This window comes from Equus asinus, chromosome 21 (assembly GCF_041296235.1).
Source record: "Equus asinus isolate D_3611 breed Donkey chromosome 21, EquAss-T2T_v2, whole genome shotgun sequence".
NCBI lineage: Eukaryota > Metazoa > Chordata > Mammalia > Perissodactyla > Equidae > Equus > Equus asinus.
The window spans coordinates 34538408-34558018 of NC_091810.1; the positions used below are offsets into that span (position 1 = coordinate 34538408).

General features: G+C 43.9%; 1 long non-coding RNA gene across 1 annotated transcript; it reads right to left on the reverse strand.

The window, feature by feature from the left end:
• Positions 1–1828: 1828 nt before the first annotated feature.
• LOC123279589 (uncharacterized) lies at positions 1829–9589 on the reverse strand. The gene is made up of 3 exons (XR_006517743.2): positions 9339–9589; positions 8548–8790; positions 1829–5725 (listed from the first exon to the last, which is right to left on the reverse strand). It is a non-coding gene; the product is annotated as an uncharacterized lncRNA (long non-coding RNA).
• Between the last annotated feature and the right edge of the window lie 10022 nt (positions 9590–19611).

Below are 19611 nucleotides of genomic sequence, written 5' to 3' on the forward strand. Positions count from 1 at the left end.
GCTTAAATAAATATGAGTCTCTGGATTACTGTTATTTTTTCTTTCAAAGAAATTTCTAGAGTCAAAAACAGGACATCTTGGCTAGAGGAAAGTCCCAAAGCCCCTGTGCATACTTCTATCATTGCACTGAAGAAGGGCTGGGTGGTGGACCCCAGCTGTACTGTCCCTGAAGCCCTTCCTCCTTCCTTCAGCATCCCAAAGTCATTCAAGGTCAGGCGGGCCCCCAAGAAGCTCATGGTCCTTTGCCCCCAAATCCAAACGCTCGTCCTGAGGGAGAATGGATTTCCCAGAGCCCCACCCATGGATTTTCCAATGTCCCAATTTTATGCTTGTTGTTATGACTTATAAAAGCTTGCCGGGTTTGTTTTGAAGACAAGGGAAAAAATAACATTACGCTATTTTAAACGCCTGCAAATATTTCAAATATGACCCAAGGCAGTAAAAATGCCGTATTTCCCAAACCACAAACCCCACTCCTTGTTAAAATCCAATTGCCATCTGAGTGTGGGATGAAGAGTCGGGATGCCAAGTCTTGAGCTTCACACATTTTATCTATCTTTGGGTGACTGTGAAATACTGTTTTCTCCACCATTTGCATTTCAGTGTTTCACAGCCTGAGTTCATAAAACTGCTGAAAAGTGCTACTCCAAACGTACAGCCTCTCGACCCCATCACAGCTTGATGTGGGGGACAGGCCTTGGTAGAGAATGCGAAGGAAGTGCGAATCTTTCTGATCTCTTTTTTGAAATGTTAGAGATGGAAAAGCACAGATCAGGGTAAAAGTGTCTCCTCCCCTTTTCTTGCTGCCTCCCTACTTTGCTCAGAGCACAAGGAGTGTTTCTGGTTCATTTTAGGATATGCTGCGCCAAGCACGGTGTCTGACACTGAGCGCTCAGCAGACGTTTGTTGAATGAATGATTATTTAAAGAGTGAGGCCTAAAAGGGAAACAAAATTGGAATAACCAGCTTTATTTTTACTATATTTAAGTGAGTGGACTGTTTTATGTTAACTGTATAGTTTAAAATTTAAACACAATATTTGTGCCTACATAAATAGTTAGAAAAGGTAAAATGTCATAACATTGGGTGTTTGTTATTAAAGTCAGAGCTTGCCTTTGGATTATGACAACTTGATTTAAAACAAGGAATGGATTGTTCCTTGCTCCACTGACTCTAAATTTCAGTGTTTTGCAAGGTCAAATCTTTCTTTGGGATATAAACAGATGGTGACAAAGGGTGGGTGCCTTGTGGAGTCATCGCATCTTAACATTGACCTTTCTGGGTGATTGAAGATAGAACAGAGAAAAGCAGGCCCCAGACATGGGACAGAGCAGCTCTGATGGCAAACCCACCCCACCCACAATGTCCCAGAGAAAAGCCAGCCACTTGTCTCAAAGTTCCAACAGTGGAAGACTTGAACTTGACCACACAGTTGTAGAGAACAGAAAGGTGACTTTCTCCCCTTGACTTTTGCTTTTTCTTCACTGAGGTTTAAATGACATACAACATTACATTAGCTTCAGGTGTACAGCATAAAGATGCAATATCTGTACCTAGTTAACATCTGTGACCAAACATACTTACAGAATTTTTTTCTTGTGATGAGAACTTTTAAGACCTGCTCTCTTAGCAACTTTCAAATATGTAGTACAGTATTAATAACTATAGTTGCCATGCTGCACATTACTTCCCCAGGGCTTATTTATTTTATAACTGGAAGTTTGTACCTTTTGATTCCTCTTGACTTTTTAATTAAAAATACAAGGATGTGTGTAGGAGTTGCATGACCTTTATCTCAACCGAAGAGGATAGCTTTCTCTCTGAGCCCCAGCACCCCACCAACACACACACACACACACACACACACACAACACCTGTCCAGTATCAGCCTCTGTGATTATCATAGAGCAGTAAGGTTTAGGTGTGACTCAGGTTGTCCTCCACTCCAAGGGGCGTGGAATCCTAAGAAAGACCCTACTGTGTTTGTGTAGTCACGTTCTACCTTATGTCTTTTTTCAATTATTTTATTGAGGTCATAATTGTTTATAATATTGTGCAATTCCAGGTATACATTATTATGTATCAGTTTCTGTGTAAACTGCATCACACTCATCACCAATAGTCTACTCTTTATCCATCATCATATATATGGGCCCCTGTACCCATTTTGCCCACCCATCACATTCTGCCTTATCTTGGACAAGCTGCTTCTGTGCTCACTGCCTATTGCCAAACATGCCTTAGGGGTGCCACATCCTTAAAATTAAGAAAGTTCTATTGAGTAAAAACAAAAAAACAAGTAACCCAGAAGTTCAAGGGCAAGAGGCTTTTGGAAGAGTTAGAGCAAGTTCAGATCCCAGCCCAGCACTTGCTGCCTATGTGGATTCAGGCAAGTCACTTGGTCTTTTGAGTCTCCCCCTATTGCCTCATATGTAAAAATAGAAATAATAAGAGTGCCTTCCCCATGGAGTGGTTGTGAGGCCTGAATGAGGTAATGCATGTAAGACACTTAGCAAATTGCATGGGACACAGGAAGTGTTCAGCGAGGGTTTAAAACAAATAAATGAGACATATTAAACTAAAACTCAAGGTCTACCCCAGGACCACAGCAGTGGAGTTTTCTGCAAAAGAAGCATTGCAAAGGGAGGCATCCAGCCTGTTTCCATCCAGAAGGAGGATTGATGCTGTTCTGTCAACAACCAAACCACAAGAAAAAACACCCAATGCAACCTGCCTGGGCTTCCTCTCTCAGCTCAGCTGGGTCCCAATTAACACCTTATTAGGCTGCACACCTGGGGTGTGACTTTATCTTCTACCGGCCAGGCTTTAACCCCGTCCTGGAAAGGGAAAGCTGAGTAAGAGTTTCAGGTGGGGAAAGCTGAGTAAGACTTTCCCCATTGGAGGGATGAAACCAAGGAAAGGACCACATTCATGAGCTACAGAACACCTGTGGGACAGGGTAGGGCTCGTCAGCTTTTCCTTGACGTGGATCTTTTGGCAATCTGCTGAAGCCTGGGGACCCCTTCTCAGAATAAGGTTTTGAAATGCATAACACAAAATATGTTGGATTATAAAAGAAAAAATTATATTAATGCAAAGTGTTTAAATTTAAAAGTTGTGATATAATAACATGTGAGCTTCTTTAGTAACGTTAAATAACGTGATCTAGCAGCCATTCTAATAACCACCATAATTTTGAAGAAGTAATGAGGGAAAATGCTATTTCAACATACTCGCCACAACTGTAATATGATCAGGAAATACCTGTCAATTTTGCTGGTGGCAGAGTAGCAGGTACTGCCATGCAGGTTTGGTTTGTTGCCTGTCAAAATGGAAGGAAATGTTAGATTTTAGTTAGAGGTGGTTGAAAATTAACACACATGTTTTCTCATCCAGGTTAGGAACCCCTGACAAGATGCTTCCAAACCTTCCTCTTTTCCCATTCTCTCTTTGAAGCCCTGGAACCTGGGCAAACTTGCCTGTTGGGCACAGGAGATACGATGCCTAGGGTCCAGAATACTTAGAAGGGCTCATAAAAATGTTTTAATTTTAATTTCTTTTAAAATCAGTAGAAAAAGGAATGTAGTAATAATGGATGTATGGTCATAAATCCAGCCTGGATTATATTTATCTTTTTCCAAATGCAGTCTTAAATACCATTTTTAATATTTTTTTTTAAGAGGAAGGGGCCCACAAAGGCAAGTGCTGAGAGCCCGTGGAAGTCATATAGTAGCTGCACCTGGAATTAATAGTGTTTCCTCAGGACGCCCTGTCTTTGAATTTCTGAGTATAAAACAAGCAATGCCAGGGAAGTAAGTCATATCCTTGTTTTAGCAATTCCCTCATCCACCTGAACAGTGGCCTACCGGGATGCTGTCCTTTCCCTGCATGACCTATGTGTGTCGAAGTCCCCAAAAAGGCTCATCTTTTTCCCACTTCCAAGTGGGGTCATCAACTCGTCCTGGTTTGCCGGGGACTTTCCCAGTTAGCACTGAAAGTCCCATGTCCCAGGAAACCCCTCAGCCTTGTGCAAACCAGGATAGTTGGTCACCCTACTTCCAAGGTCAACAGCCCAGGAAGCTGCTGTGGCATAGACGGGATTGTCTGCTGTGGGTTCCCCCTGAGCCCCGTCTTCAGAGAGAGGAAAATGCAAACCCACAAAGCTGTCAGAAGCGCTGGGCCTTACCCACAGCGGCCCTCACGCACAAAGCGACGTCTCTCCATCCTAAATAAGTTGACTCTTTTAATAGGGAAAATAATAAAAATTGAAATGACCACAACCCCAGCAACAAGATAAGCCCTGCCGATATATTTTTTCTCAGCTGGAAGTTATACACATACTGATTAATTTTTTCATCTGATACAGAATGACATAAATACAGAAAAAGGAAAAAATCTGCTCTACCCTCATCCTCAACCCCAGGCCTTCTTTGCAAAGGTAGCCAACATTAACACTTTCTTATAGATCCCTTCCCAAAACAGAATGAGTCATTCTTATACGAAGTTTGCCTAATTCCAAAGAGTTCATTTCTCCCCACTTAACAAGCCAGCTCCACAGTGCACTGGTTGGTTGACTGTGGGTAACGTCTCAGTATCTCAGTTTCTGCAGCTATAAAGCAGGGATAGTGAATAGACCTTCCCAATGACAATTGGTCACGTGAAGTGCTTGGGAAAGTACTTGGCACATACTGAGTGTTCCATAAATATTGTTAATGATTGCAGCAGTAATAGCAATACAGTCATTGTCATCATTGTTGCTGTTGCCTCTGTCTCTTTCTCTCCCCTCATACCAGTTCCTCATGGCCCAGGAAAGTGGAGTGGTCCAGATCAGGACAGTGTTTAGCGTGGCTGGCAGCTGTATATGGGTGGGGAGTCATAACAATTTGTGCTTCACTCCTCTCCATTGAGAGCAGTGAGCCCACCGTCTCTCACTGTGTCCTTGGAGAGTCCGAGTGTGTAGCTTGGAACTCTTGAGGGATGGCTAGGATGACTGAAGAACTTAATTTTAAATTATATTTGATTTAAATTTAAATAGCCACATGTGGCTAGTGGCTACCATATTGGACAGTGCAGATACAGAACATTTCCATCACTGCAGAAGTTTCAGTTGGACAGCGCCATTTCAGAGCCCTCCCTAGACCTATCACTCAGAGGTAGATGCTGCTCTGGTGGCCGGTGGAAGCCTTGTCCCCTTCTGCCGAGTTGTTCCAACCCTCTGTATAAGGAGTTCTACTTCAAGTCCATGAATGATCCTCATGAGTTTTTGAGTGAAAGAATAAATAATATGCTGTTAGCCATACTTCAGTCCTTCTTGAAGCACAGGCAGACAACGTCCATTCCTGCATTGTTTCTTCCTTCTTCTAGACTATGGCAATCACTTCTACTTATCACAGAGCCCGCCTGCATCCTCCAGCACCAGGAATTTTCAAGCATGTCCCCAAGCAACTATTTACCCATTTTGAAGCTTTGCATTTAGATCCCTTTACACATCCCCTGATGTTTTGTGTGGAATCTTCCCTCTGCCCCCTCTTGCCCCTGAGGGTCTGGCCTGAAACGCTGAGAGCTCCAGCCCCAGGCTCTGGTGCACAGGCCAGCTGTCTGGGGAAGGTTCTTGATCTTCCTCTCTCAAGGCTTCACACTGGAAGTTCTGTTGCCAAGCTCCTCCTCTCCTTCCTTCCTACCTTCCCTTCTTTCTTCCTGAATTCAATCTTCATTGTGCACGGGGCTAGACGTCAGGAATTAAAACATAAAAAGACTTAGCCTCTGCACTCAAAGAGTGTGCAATCCAGTAGGAAAAAGCAAAATAATGAGGATTATGATAATAAGAGTTTACATTTATTGAGAGATTTCTATGTGTCAGACTGTACTAAACACTATAAGTATTTATTCCTGTACGTGTATGAATTTATTTAATCTTCACAATAACCCAGGTAGGTACTATTATTATCCCTATTGTACCAAAGACGAAACTGAGGCACAGAGAGATTAAATAATGTGCCTAAAGTCACAAAGCTAATAAAAGATAGGACTAGAATCTGGACACAGACAGCCTGGCTAGAAACCTGTGCTTTAACCATCATATTCTACTGCTCCTTCCACATAGACCAGTAGCTCCCAGCTCTGATTGATTTTTCCCCCCAAGGAACATTTGTCACTGTCTGGAAATATTTTTGGTTGTCACAGTTTGGGAGTAGAAAGGTGCTGCTGGCATCTAGCGAGTAGAAGCCAGGGATGCTGCTAACTTCCTGTGGTGCACGGGGCAGCCCCCAGAGCAGAGGATTAATTATCCTGCCCAAAATACCAACAGCGCTGAGACTGAGAAAGCCTGATGTAGACTAATCATTAATTATGGAGGATTTGATAAAAACCTGCATGTGTACACCCTTCAACAAAGAATTCAGAAATTGATATTACCATTTTTGTTATTATTTTCATGGGTTTCATTTTTATTAAACAAGAGGATGATAAAATTTTCAAGCAGTTCTCTCAAATACATCTAACCTGACCCCCAAAATCCAAGAACCCAAATGCTGTTACTTAAATGCAAGATTTTGAGGAGTGAAGGAAGATGGACCAGCTGCTGGTCACCCTTCTTCACTCCCACCTGCCAGCCCCCGCTGGGAGGCTGCGAACACGAGGCTCCAGGCCTTCATGCACATCCTCCTGATCCTGCCATCGCTGGGTCTCCTGAGTGCACTTCTGTGCACCATCGTAGGAAATAATTATCCCCTCTGGACCTGTGCCAATTAAATTCTCCCATGGCTGCCTGTTAACAGAAGCGTGTGGGGAGGCAGGCTGGTTGGCATCCATTTCCTGTTCATCTTATCCAGGCTCCTGCATCATCAGCAAGTGAAGCTTTTTCTCAGGATGCCCACAGCTGCATTCCCAGCCCAGTGAGCCAAACATTCCTGGCCCACCAGCAGGCTCACCATCCCATTTGTAATAAAAAGGGGAAGAGACAGTTTCCGGAGAGCCCTTGTCTGAAGGTTCTGCTCCCTGGCACTGAGAGAAATTTCCCATCCAGGGAGTTCTATCTGGCTGTTGGCTCCCTGCCAGGGAATGGCAGCTGAGGCCACTGGATCCACCCACGAACTTGAAGAATACAGTATGGAAGAGGCTCCTGGAGATTATATTGAGCAGCATTTCTCAAAGCATATTCCATGGAACACTTATCCTGGGAAACCTTGAAAGATCTTAAGGGTATAAATTTCTATGAGTGAATAAGTTTGGGAAACCCTGAGTTAAAGAGAGGTGGACGGGTTACTTTGCAGCAAGACTTCCCAGAGCTTTGAATACAGTCATGTGTCACTTAACAATAGGGATAGGTTCTGAGAAATGCATTGTTAGGCAATTTCATCATTGTGCAAACATCATAGAGTGTACTCACACAAACCTAGACGCACAGCCTACTGCATATCTACCTAGGCTATATGGTACTAATCTGACGGGACCACCATCATATATACAGTCCATTGTTGACTGAAACATCGTTATGTGACACATGACTGTATGTTAATGTGCATTTTGAATGTTTGAAAGAGGACAGTATCATGCAATATTTTCTTGAATTAATAGACCATATGTCTTAGTTTGAATTCTCCCAAAAGCAAAGACAAAGACTTGGGTTCACACGTTCTGCTTCAGCTGCTGGGTTCGCTGGTTCGGATCCCAGGTGTGGACCTACACATTGCTTGTCAAGCTATGCTGTGGCAGGTGTCCCACATATAAAGTAGAGGAAGATGGGTGTGATGTTAGATAAGGGCCAGTCTTCCTCAGCAAAAAGAGGAGGATTGGCAGCAGATGTTAGCTCAGGGCTGATCTGCCTCCAAAAGAAAAAAAAAAAAATGAAGGAGCTGAGAGAATGAAGCAGAGAAAGAACAAAAGGCAGGAAAAGTGCATTAATGAGCTGATTACAAATGTGACCAGTCAGAAGTCAATATTCCTGGAGAACCTCTGAGGAACCATATAAAATGTGACTCAAAATTGTTCCACCAGAGGTCAAAGCTACTAGGCTCATTCCTGATTGGTTGAAGGTTGCCCCAGGGGGTTGGGTGCCCTGCACTTCCCAGGTTGCACTGCATGCTGGCAGAGCAGCCCTCCACAGCTTTGGGGAAAGCCCTGAGGCTGCAAAGCAAGGGGACATTGAGGGAAACACTTGACATGGAACCCTGGCAACACGCATGGAACTTTCCACACAGCTACGCTGAAATAAGATAGAGCAAAGGGAAGTGGAATGGCACACAGGAGTGCTCAGCACAAAAGTCTTTATTTTTCCCCTAGAGCATCTCAGACTTATAGTTCTCCTTAGAACACATAGGAGGAAAGTTAGCTCCAAACTGCTCCCCTAAAATTACAAATTAGGGACAGAAATTCAGAGAGAGTGTGACTTGCCCAAGGTATGTCACAGTATTCCAGGAGAGGCTTACTGTGTTTCTGATCCCTCATCTCCAAAATGTGACTTGTTAAAGCACCTCTCTCCACAGTGAATTCACGAATTACATGCTTAGAATTGTGCCTGGCACATAATAATGGCTCGATAAAACTTACTTGCTATTATCTGCCCCAAAATGAGAGTGATTGCATGCTTGTGAAGTGCTCCCATAGTGCCACGTTCACACCATATTTGTGAAAAGACGTATCCTTCAGTTCCAGAAGCTCACACTGTTAACACGAACTAAGTCATGATTCGTTCCCTCAGCAAGCAGATTTGGACACCTGCACTGTAGTGGATGGCGAGGGTATCACAGTGAATAAGGTAGAAGTGATCCCTTCCTTCATGGAGCCCACAGCCTGGTAGAGAAGAGAGAAATTAAACAGAGCATCCAGTAACTAATTAATTACTTCAATGTGGTGACTGCTCTGAAAGAAAATTGTCTCTGCTCTAAGTCTACTTTCTGGACTCCTGGCAACAGGACACTTTTTTTGGTGTGCCACCACACACATGAACATCAGCCCAGCTGCACCCCCAGAGGCTGCTAGGGGGGCACACACAGTTAACATATGAAGAGCCTAAGGACGTGTCTCCATAAGACCCACAGTCCCAAGTCAACTTGACAAGAAAAAGAATTAAACTTGTTGTCTGGCATTGCCAGCCCTCACCCCACATCGCACACCCAAAGAGGTCACATGTCTTTTTCTCCTTTCCGAACAATGTCAGTGGGAAAAATAACAGAAGACCCTGAGAAAAAATAGTGGCTCTGGCATGAAAATATTTACCATAATCATTTTAATAGGTTTTTGTTTGTTGTTGTTAGTGCCCTTGAGTCGATTCCGACTCCCAGAGACCCCGTGTACAGCAAAGGAGAACCCTGCCCAGTCTTTTTGCGCCATCCTCTCACCTTCCAGCACTGTATCCGACAACGCTCCACTGCTAGTCGTAGGGTTTTCATGGCCAATTTTTTCAGAAGTGGGTGGCCAGGTCCTTCTTCCTAGTCTGTCTTGGTCTGGAAGCTCCACTGAAAGCTGTCCACTGTGGGTGACCTTGCTGGTGTATGAAATACCAGTGGCATAGTTTTCATGCAGCCACCACAGTATGACAACCGGCAGATGGGTGGTGTGGTTCCCTGACCAGGAAACAAACCTGGGCCAAGGCAATGAGAGCGCCGAGTCTTAACCACTAAACCACCAGGGCTTGGCCTTATAATAGCCACCATTTGTTAAACATCAACTCAAGTGGCACTTCATAGCTTACTTTATATGTTATTCATTTAACATTCAACAAGTATTTATCAAGTACCTACTGTCTGCCAGGCTCTGTTCTAGACACAGGACATAATTCTGAACAAAACAGATAAAAGTCCCTACCTTTGTGGGACTGAGTCTATGTGGGGGAGAGAGAGAATACACATAGAAAATGAGGAAACTAGATGGTATGCTAGTGTATCAGGGAGCTTTTGCTGTGTAACAAACCGCTCCAAATCTCAGCAGCTTAAAACTCTAACCATTATTTAGCTCCTAATTCTGCAAATCAGCTGCTTAGGCTGGGTGGTTTTTCTGGTCTCTGCTGGGCTTGCTCACAGGTTTGGGAGGTATCTGACTGGCTTGCGGCTGAGGGCTTGGTCACCTGGGGTCAGGTGGAGCAAACCAGGCTGTTCTGGCCCCTGTGTCTCTCCTGCCTCCAGCAGGCTAGCCAGGGCGTGTTCTCAGGCCTGGGCAGACACACAGAGGTGAACAGCCCAATCCTGCAAGAGGGAACACAGACATGCACACACGCTTGTCAAGTCTCCACTTGCACCATGGTTATTAACATCCCATCGACCAAAGTCACACGACCGAGCCCAGATTCAGTGGTAGGGGACTGCAAAGTTACAGAGCAAAAGACGCAGGTACTGGGAGGCTATTAGTTGGGACAACTACATAAATCACTTTGCCACAGATAGAAAATGAGTGTTACAGAAATAAAGCAGGCTTAGCGAGTTGGAGAGTGCAGAGGCCCAGAAATTTCGAACAGGAGGATGAGGATAGTCCTCCCTGGGGAGGTGACATTTGAGAAAGATTTGTTTCTTCATGTATTACTGTATACTAAGATCATTTCTAATTCTCAGAATAAAACCACACAGTATAAATTATTATCCCCATTTCACAGGTGGAGAAATTGAAGCTCAGAGTGGTTAAGTAACCCTAAGACCTCATAACCAGTAAGTAGTTATAATATTAAATAGGACTCTTTCTATTACGAGAAAACCTAACACAGACTGACATAACCCCTCCCCCTCAAAAGGCGGTGGGGGCTGAATGGCTTACAAATTGAAAAGGTCATTGATAGACACATGGATAGAAAGTATGGCTTTCAGATACACTTGGAGACAGGCCTCAGACTCTGCCACGAGGACCTCACTTCTCTCTTTCTGTTCTTGAGCCAGCTTCCTCTGTATTGGTTCCATTCTTGGACAGCCTCCCCTGGGGTGGCAGGATGGGCACCAGCAGCTGCTTCCGATGTCAAGTCTAGGAGGAAACAGTGAGCGTCTTTTCTGGCAGTTTCCACCAAAATTTGGGGAGTCACTCCAATTGGACCAGTTTCGATCCCGCATAACAAACGCCAGCTATTCACAGTCGCCAGCAGAATGTGATGTGAAAGCTACCTTATGCCCCACCCAGGGGTATGTGCCCCACCTGGGGGGCAGACTGTCCTATTCATAACCAGGCAACACAGTAGGAGCTTGATGAGTGTAAAATATGAATGAATAAATAGACCTCAATGAGGGCTTGGTAACTTGACATGCATCAGTAGTATAGTCTACACAAGCCTGTCTTCTGACCAAATAAAGCCCAAACTCCCTCACTTCTTTATAACAAATCACAGCAACTTTTATAGTGTCTTCCCTCACCCCAAATGCACACCCATAACCTTTATGGATGTCATGCAACTTTACAAGAATTGTTGATTTAACTCTGCAACGCACAAAGGTGGCTGACGGAGCACCTATGGCACAGAGAAAGCAATTACTTTATCTGGAGTCACACAGCAGGCCAGTCCTGGAGCCAGAAAACAGACAAATCCTGATTTGTCCAAAGGCCACCGAGCCATCGCAAAAGCTGTTTGTTCTTCTGTGGAGGAAAATACAAGTAAAATGTCAAAGAGCTCTTTAGAATAATCAAAGATGATAGTCTCCAAAAGACGTGCCGGTATGAAAAATTTTACACGACCATCCTAACAAAAGGCCTCTTATAAGGGTAATGTATGTTCTCAATGGCTTTTTTGAATCTCATTGTAGATGGTTTTTCAGAATATATCCTTTGATAAGTTGTTTTGCATTGCATTTCAATATATGTAATAAAATTTGAGATCACAATGTGACCCAAAGGGAGATTTGTTATTCAGATTCAGTTCAATAAACGTGCATTGAACTCCTACATTGTGCCTGGAACTGCGCTGTTCCATGATATGACAGAAATACCTAAAGGGCAGGCGATCAAGGAGAGTCAGAGCCGTGCAGTATCTAAGCATCAGGAGCAGCATCTTCACAGCTGACATTTCCTCATCTCTGTGCACTGGGCACTGTGCTAAGTAAGCACTATCCTCTCTCTCCCCCTAAACATCACTGCTTCCTTCTAATCCATGCAGACCCAGAAATGGCAAGAGTCACGTTGACCAAGCACTCTCAGTGCTCATGCTCTAACTGCCATTTCTGGAGCGGCTTCTCTGGGCCAGGCCCACCACACTAGGATAGCTGTGTATCTCAGCCCACTTAGACTGTAGAGCAAGTCTGTGAAGCTGGTATTATTACCCCCATTTTCCAGTTAAAGAAACTGAGGTTCAGACCAGTTAAATAATGACTGAATGACCAAAAATTGGTGAGGTGATCAGAGGAAGGGAAGTTTGAACAGGACCTCTTCCCACTCCACCCAAAAAATGATTGGAGCTGCCATTTATCGCGCACTTGTTATTGGCCAGCCCCTGTGCTAAATACTTTATATGAACGATCTCCACTCCTCTCCCTGAGGAAACTGAGTCATAGCATTTCGCTGACTTGCCCAAAGGTCACACAGCTAAGAAATGTCATTTAAATGCTTGAATTCAATCCCATGTCCAGCTGACCCCAAAGTCTCTGCTCTTAGCCACCGTGAGAGCACAGCTTCTCCGTGTAAGAGAAGACGAGGACCTGTCCCTCAGGTGGGGAATGGATAAATAAACTGTGGTCCATCCACGCAACAGAACACTGCTCAGCAATCAAAAGGAAAGAATTAATGACAGAACGCGATGACTCTCACATGCGTTACCCTGAGTGAAAGAAGCCAGATTCGAAAAGTTCGCTAGTATAGGGACAGAAATCAGAGCAATGGTGGCCAGGGACGGAGGATGCAGGGAGGGGTTAACTATTAAGGGGCACGGGGAATTTTGGTGGTGATGGAACTGTTCCATATCTTGATTGTGTTGGTTACATGATAAAATGTAGTTCTTGTCGAAACTTGCAGAACTGTACATTAAGAAAAACGGATTTTACTGTTTGTAATTTCTACCTTAATTTTTAGAGAGAAAAAAGAAAGAAGAGGTGAGGGTGAAAGATCATTCGAGGGAGCTCTGCTGACATTGAGTCTTTAGGGAGCCCTGACTTCCTCCCCAGAAGGTGGTCAGATGACAATGTGTGTTGATTGATTCAGCAATATTCACTCGGCACCTACTATGTGCTAAGTACTGTATCAGACATAAAGACTACAACAGTGAACAGAACAGAGGAGCTCCTGAACCTCACAGCCTATGTTCTGGTTTGAGTAAAAAACTAAAATTAAAATTAAATAAGATAATTTCATCTAGTGGTAATCAAATAAGAAAATAAAACCAGGTGACAAGAGACAGCGAATGTCCTCTTCAGAGAACAAAATCTGAGTGGTTAATAGAGTGCAGGGCCCTGGAATATACACTAATAATATTAATCGGCAATAGTGGATTCAAGGGTTTTTAATTCAAAAAAGTCCTAGACAATAGCACACCAGTCATCTCTCACTGATGCCTGGATAAGTTATCCGCAGGAATGTTCGGACCCCAGGGAAGTCTCTTCGTGCTGCCCAACATACAGGTCACCTTTCTCCAGCCACTCAGGGAAGGCTCATTCAGTTTAACAATAAATTATAGGGAACAAGTTTAGAAAAAGAAAGATGCTGGGGCAAGACATCACATTATTCATTCTCAGGAGTTGGAGCAATGCTTTTTGGATTATTCACATGGATACTCCTGTCAATTCTAAATGGATTTATCACCTATTCTTTTGCACAATGTTCAAACATTATGATTCCTTTCCAACCTGCACTGTTTGCTTAGCTTTATATTTTATGAACAATACACTCCTCCCTTCCCCTGCATTCTTTCCTACACTTTATGACCAGGAAAACCACACGATTTTCAATGCCTTTGGGATGGGTGGCTTCTTCTGCATCTCAGCCCCTTATGTCCTGAGAACACGATGCCAGAAGTCGCCTCCCTCATTGACAAGGTGTGCTCTTTTTTTTGACCAGAACATATCCTTTCTCCCTTTGTCCTGTGCTCACCTGGAGCATGTTTCAAGCTCAAAATGTTGACACAGAGTCAAGCAGTTGTGAGAGTTGAGAGTAGGAATGATTTTTGTATCTTTACAAACACACCTTGTTGTCTCCAACATCTTCATTCTAACCCCATTTCTCTCTCCACCAGTCCCCCAAACCTAACCTGGTTTGGGTTGGTTCCATGGCCATCTTTGGCTTTCAGGCAAAAGAATCTAGTAATTGGTTCTGAGACTGTTCCAGGAGTAATATCATTGTGTTATGATACCCAAACTCTTGTGAAGGTTGTAAAATCTGACGCAAGTTGTTCCTGAATTTCCAGTGCTCAGAAAAGAAAACACCTTGTCTTCTGTCTCGTAAGCTGTTTACTTAGGGCTTCAACTGGGCTCCCCACCTTTCATACACAGAAAGGATGACTTCCAGCCAATTGGCGTTTGCTGTTTTAATTTGTCCGTGAGTAGATCTTTTTCTTCTTTAACCCTCCCTGAATGTCAAGAATCTTTACTGGGAACTCAAAAATAAGTTCAGAATCTTTGGAAGCCTCTGGCAGAAGAGATTACAAAATTACTCCCTGCCAAAGGCTGGCCTGCCCCAGCAGGTTTCGACAATGTGAAAACCACAAGTGAGAATTGGCTACCCTGTGTCACTTCTCTGATTACCGTGGCTCTCCCATCAGTGTTATCAGGAGGGAGCAAACATCCATTTTTCACTTGAAATGGCTGTGTGATCTCGGTTAAATTCAGTGACACAAAGTGATTCCCAAAGCATGGAGGGCCGAATTGATTCTCAAGAAGTCATCAGAGACATGTAAAGGTTAAGCCATAAAGATGTTCATGACGATGGTGTTTATGACAGCCAAAAAGAAAAGCAAAGAAAAAAAGGGGAGAGGAAGCAATCTGAGTGTCCAACAATAGAGTATTGGTTGAAATTATAGCACAGCCATTTGACGTTAATGACATGCAGTCATGAAAATATGATGCTGTAGAAAGCTATGTGATGACATGAAATGATTTTTCCTCTCCTATGTGTACTGGAACACTAGAAGGAAGCTAGTAATATTAGATAAAAGAATAAATAAGCGCTCAGAGATTGCTTTTAACTTGCAAAAGTGATAAAAAGTATACGTACAACGTGATCTCATTTTTATTTTAAAGACATATATAGATATGGCACAGAGTTTCTCAACCTAGCACGATTGTCACTAGGGGCCAAATAAATTTTATTGTGGGGGCTGTCCCATGTATTGTAGGATGTTTAGCAGCATCTCTGACCCCTATTCATGCTATAAGCACCCTCCTCCAGTTGTGACAACCGAAAGTGTCTCCAGACATGGATACATGTCTCCTGGGAGGCAAAATTGCCCCTAGATGACAACCACTAGTCTATCACATAATGATAAAATGTGAGAACAATTACAAAGGAGAGGAACTTTACAAGAATGTGTCAAGGTGAATCTAGTCCAGCCTGTGGGGTCAGGGAAGGCCTTCTTAGGGAAGAGATGCTTGAACTGAGGTCTGAAGGTAAGCAAGAGGTACCCAGACCTGTGGGCAGGGGGACCCAGGGGAGAGCATCCATGCATCAGAGACCACGGCTGGAGCACTGGGGATCATTTTGGCTTCATTCTGAGAGACTTGGCAGGCCAGAATCCCAACCGGTCACCGTGGTTCTCCTGCAAAGAAGAATCTGAAAAGTTATGACCTCTTCACCACGAATAGAGCTTAAAATATTAAGAGGTTCAGCACAGCAGATTTATGGTCAAAGAGCCCTAAATTTTAATCCTGGCTCCTCCACTTACTAGTTGCATAACCTTAGGCAAGTTATTGAACCTCTCTGAGTCTCATTTTCCCCATCTGTAAAACGGGTATAATAATTCCAACTTCACAGGGTTTCTGTGAAGATTCATAGTGCCCGACACATGGTCTATGTTCCACAAAGCGAGGCTGCTGCTGCTAACTCTTACTTTTTGAACATTCATTAAGTACCAAGTATCATGTTTAGAACTTGATACATATTACTTAACCTTCATATCATTCTGTTAATTGCACCCACTATTTTAACCTCATTTTGCACATGAGGAAACTGAGACTTGGAGAAGTTAGGTAATCTGTTCAAAATCATATAGCTCGTAGGCAGCGGATCCAGGATGTTAATCGGAGAAGTTGGAACAAAGAGTAAGTTCTCTTGGTCACCATGCTACACTGTGTCTCTGGCTATGAATCTGACTATTGTCTTAGGTACTACTGTTCTGTTGCTGAGTAACAAATTACCTCAAATTTAGCAGCTTAAAACAATACACACGTATCATCTCACAGTTTCTGTAGGTGAGAGGTCTGGGTACGGGGTGGCTAGATCTCTGTTCAGGGTCTCCCAGGGTTGAACTCAAGACGTCAGCCAGGACAGCAGTTCTCATTTGGAGCTTTGGGTCCTCATCAAAGCACAATGGCTGCTGGCAGAATTCACTTCCTTGCAGTTGTAGGACTGAGGTCCCCATTTGTCTGCTAGCTGTCAGCCAGGGACCACTCTCCGCTCCTACAGGTGGCCCGCAGCTCCTTGCCACCTGGCCTCCATAAGCATTTCACAAACATGCACAATTGCTTTCTTCTCGGTCAGCAGAAATACGTCTCTCTGACTTCCACCTCTGCCACACTCTGTTTTTAAAGGACTCATGTGACTAGGTCAGGTCCACCTGGATCAACACCATATGTTGAGGTTAACTAATTTGAGACCTTAATTACATCTACTAAATTCTTTCACAGCATTGCCTAGAATAGTGATGGATTGAATAACTGGGAGAAGTGTGTGTCCACCAGCGGAATCTGGGGGACCGTCTCAGAGTTCTGCCTACCACACCTTATTCCTGTTTTTAAACAATGGCTGCTGAGGCTATCCAAGAGGGTCACCTACCCATACTGTGTTTCCAGGTTGGAGCCAGCTGTTTGAAACGACCTCTCCCTTGACAGGCCTCCTTCCCCACCTAGCTCAGTGCCCCAAGCAGACACACAGGAGTGCAGCACAGGTTCCCTGGTGATGGTGGTGGTCTCTGCTGTACTGAAGTTACCACCTCCATCAAGCACTGTGAATTTCCCTCTGCTTCTTTCCTCCTTCATTCTCTGTTAGGAGAGCCAGGTAACTCCCACTGGGAAGAGGGGAAGTCTGCGCTCTTGGAGAAGGGCGATAGATACCACTGCCAAATGTAACTAGGACTGATTCCAATTCAGCTAGCCAGTGCCATTTTGTGGAATCCAAAACTTTTTTCTGACTTCTCGGCCACAGCTTGCACTCCCTCACCTCTCCTCCGCCCTCCTGTGTTCTCTGGTTTCCCCTGAAAATTCCTGTGTTCTTACAAGCAGGCCAAGAAAACTGTACTCTGACCATCTGGACAAGTAATCCCAGCGTGAAAATTATCTTGGTACTTGGACTTCCCAGACTAAACGGTTTTGGTTTGAGTCATTCACAGAGACCCACCCTAAAACAGCCTCATTCTCCTTAAGCAAGGGAAATGACACCTTCAGAGAAAGGCAGCATCCAGGCTAGAAAATTTCACTTGGTCGTGAATTTTTTCACATCTGATCTCTGCAAAAAATTCCACTAATTTTTCAAAAGTAGCAAGTGAAGGATGTAAAAGACAGGATGTGGAGAATTAGCTGTGCCGAGCATGTACAGTAGTTAAAGGCAAAATTCCTTCAGAAATACTTAGTCAAATGAGGTAATATTTTTGTTGCAACCAGGCGACTTGGCATCTGTCTATTTGGTTCTTGAGAATCTCAAGAATAATGGTATTCGTGCATTGAGGAGAACTACAGAAGAGTATAAAGTGACCATAAGCTAGAAGTATGACTTGTCAGACACCTTGATAGAAAATAGAAGCCAATGCAAATTTTTTCCTTCATTGTTGTTTTTTATTTTTTTAATCTATGAGGTTTTTTTTATTGAGGTCACATTGGTTTATAACATTACATAAATTTCAGGTATTCATCATTATATTTCAACTTCTATATAGATTGCATCGTGTTGACCACCAAAAGCTTAGTTTCCATCCATCGCCATACACACGTGCCCCGTTACCCTTCCCCCGTGCCCTTCCCAGCTGGTAACCACCAATCTGTTCTCTGTATCTATGTGTTTGTTTGTTTCTTTATCTTCCACATCTGAGTAAAATTACATGTAATTTTCTTTCTCCTTCTGACTTATTTTGCTTAGAATAATACCTTCAAAGTCCATCCATGTTGTCACAAATGTCATCCTTTTTTTTTTTTAAAGATTGGCCCTCAGCTAACATCTGTTGCCAATCTTCTTTTTTTTTCTTCTTCTTCTTCCCAAAGCCCCCCAGTACATAGCTGTATATTCTAGTCATAGATCCTTGTGGTTGTTTTATGTGGGATGCTGCCTCAGCACGGCTTGATGAGCGGTGCTATGTCCGTGCTCGGGATCTGAACCGGTGAAGCCCTGGGCTGTTGAAACGGAGCACACGAACTAAACCACTCAGCCATGGGGCCAGCCCCTTGAGATGTCATCTTTTTTTATGGCTGAGTAGTATTCCACTGGCCAATACAATTTATTTTTTTTGAGGAAGATTGGCCCTGAGCTAACGTTTGCTGCCAATCCTCCTCTTTTTGCTGAGGAAGATTGGCCCTAACATCTGTGCCCATCTTCCTCTGTTTTATATGTAGGACACCTGCCATAGCACGGCTTGATAAGCAGTGCATAGACCCATGCCCAGGATCTGAACCGGGTGAACCCCAGGCCCCCCAAGTGGAGGACACAAACTTGACCACTACGCCACCGGGCCAGCCCATAGCCAAAACAATTTCCAAGTGAGTGTATCTTCTATGACTATATTTAGTGAGATGAGAGATCAAAGAAATAACTAGCCGTGCTCTTGAGAAGTTATAATGTGACAAGCAACACATGCTCCTCTGATGAGACTCAGACTTGGAGGTCAAAAGACCTAGGACCTTAACCAAGTCCAAATTCTGCATCTGAACTCGTCAAAGCCAACTCCCCGCAGTTCCCACTGAGGAAAGGGACAAAGGCCTGCGAAAGCCAAAGTGGACAAGCGAGGGTGTGAATATCCCAGCTCTCCCCAGTCATTGGTTGAGAGCTGCTCTCCAGGGACATTAACTCTCAAGGATCCCCATCTGCCTGCCTCATGAGGCAAAGAGGACGTCAGCAACCAGAAAAAGCCTCAGGCAAACAAATGCAGGCCCTGGCCCTTGGAAGTCAGGCCAGTGTGTCTCGAGGTGGAAAGGACAAAGAGATGTGAAAGTCTGATATGCCAGGAGGTTTAGTGGGATGCATTTCTCCTGGGAAGACCTGTAACAAATTCTGCTCTGTGTCCTCTTAGAATTTCTGGGGGTGGGGAGGGGGAAACTTGCAAATACAGAGAGAAAAAATATATATCTTGCCATAAAAAGGACTTTCAGAAAGTAAGTTATGATGTTAAATAACAGGATAAAGATCAATATCATGAACGTTTGGTCCACCCTGGTGCGTCCTCATCTCCCTGTGTATTCTCTCCCTCTGTATCCTCTGTGACCCTCCATCCTGGCCTTCTTTCAGGCTCTTGAACCACCATGCTCCCTCCCACTGCAACACTTTTGCACAAACTGTTCTTCCTGTCCAGAATGCCCTCCA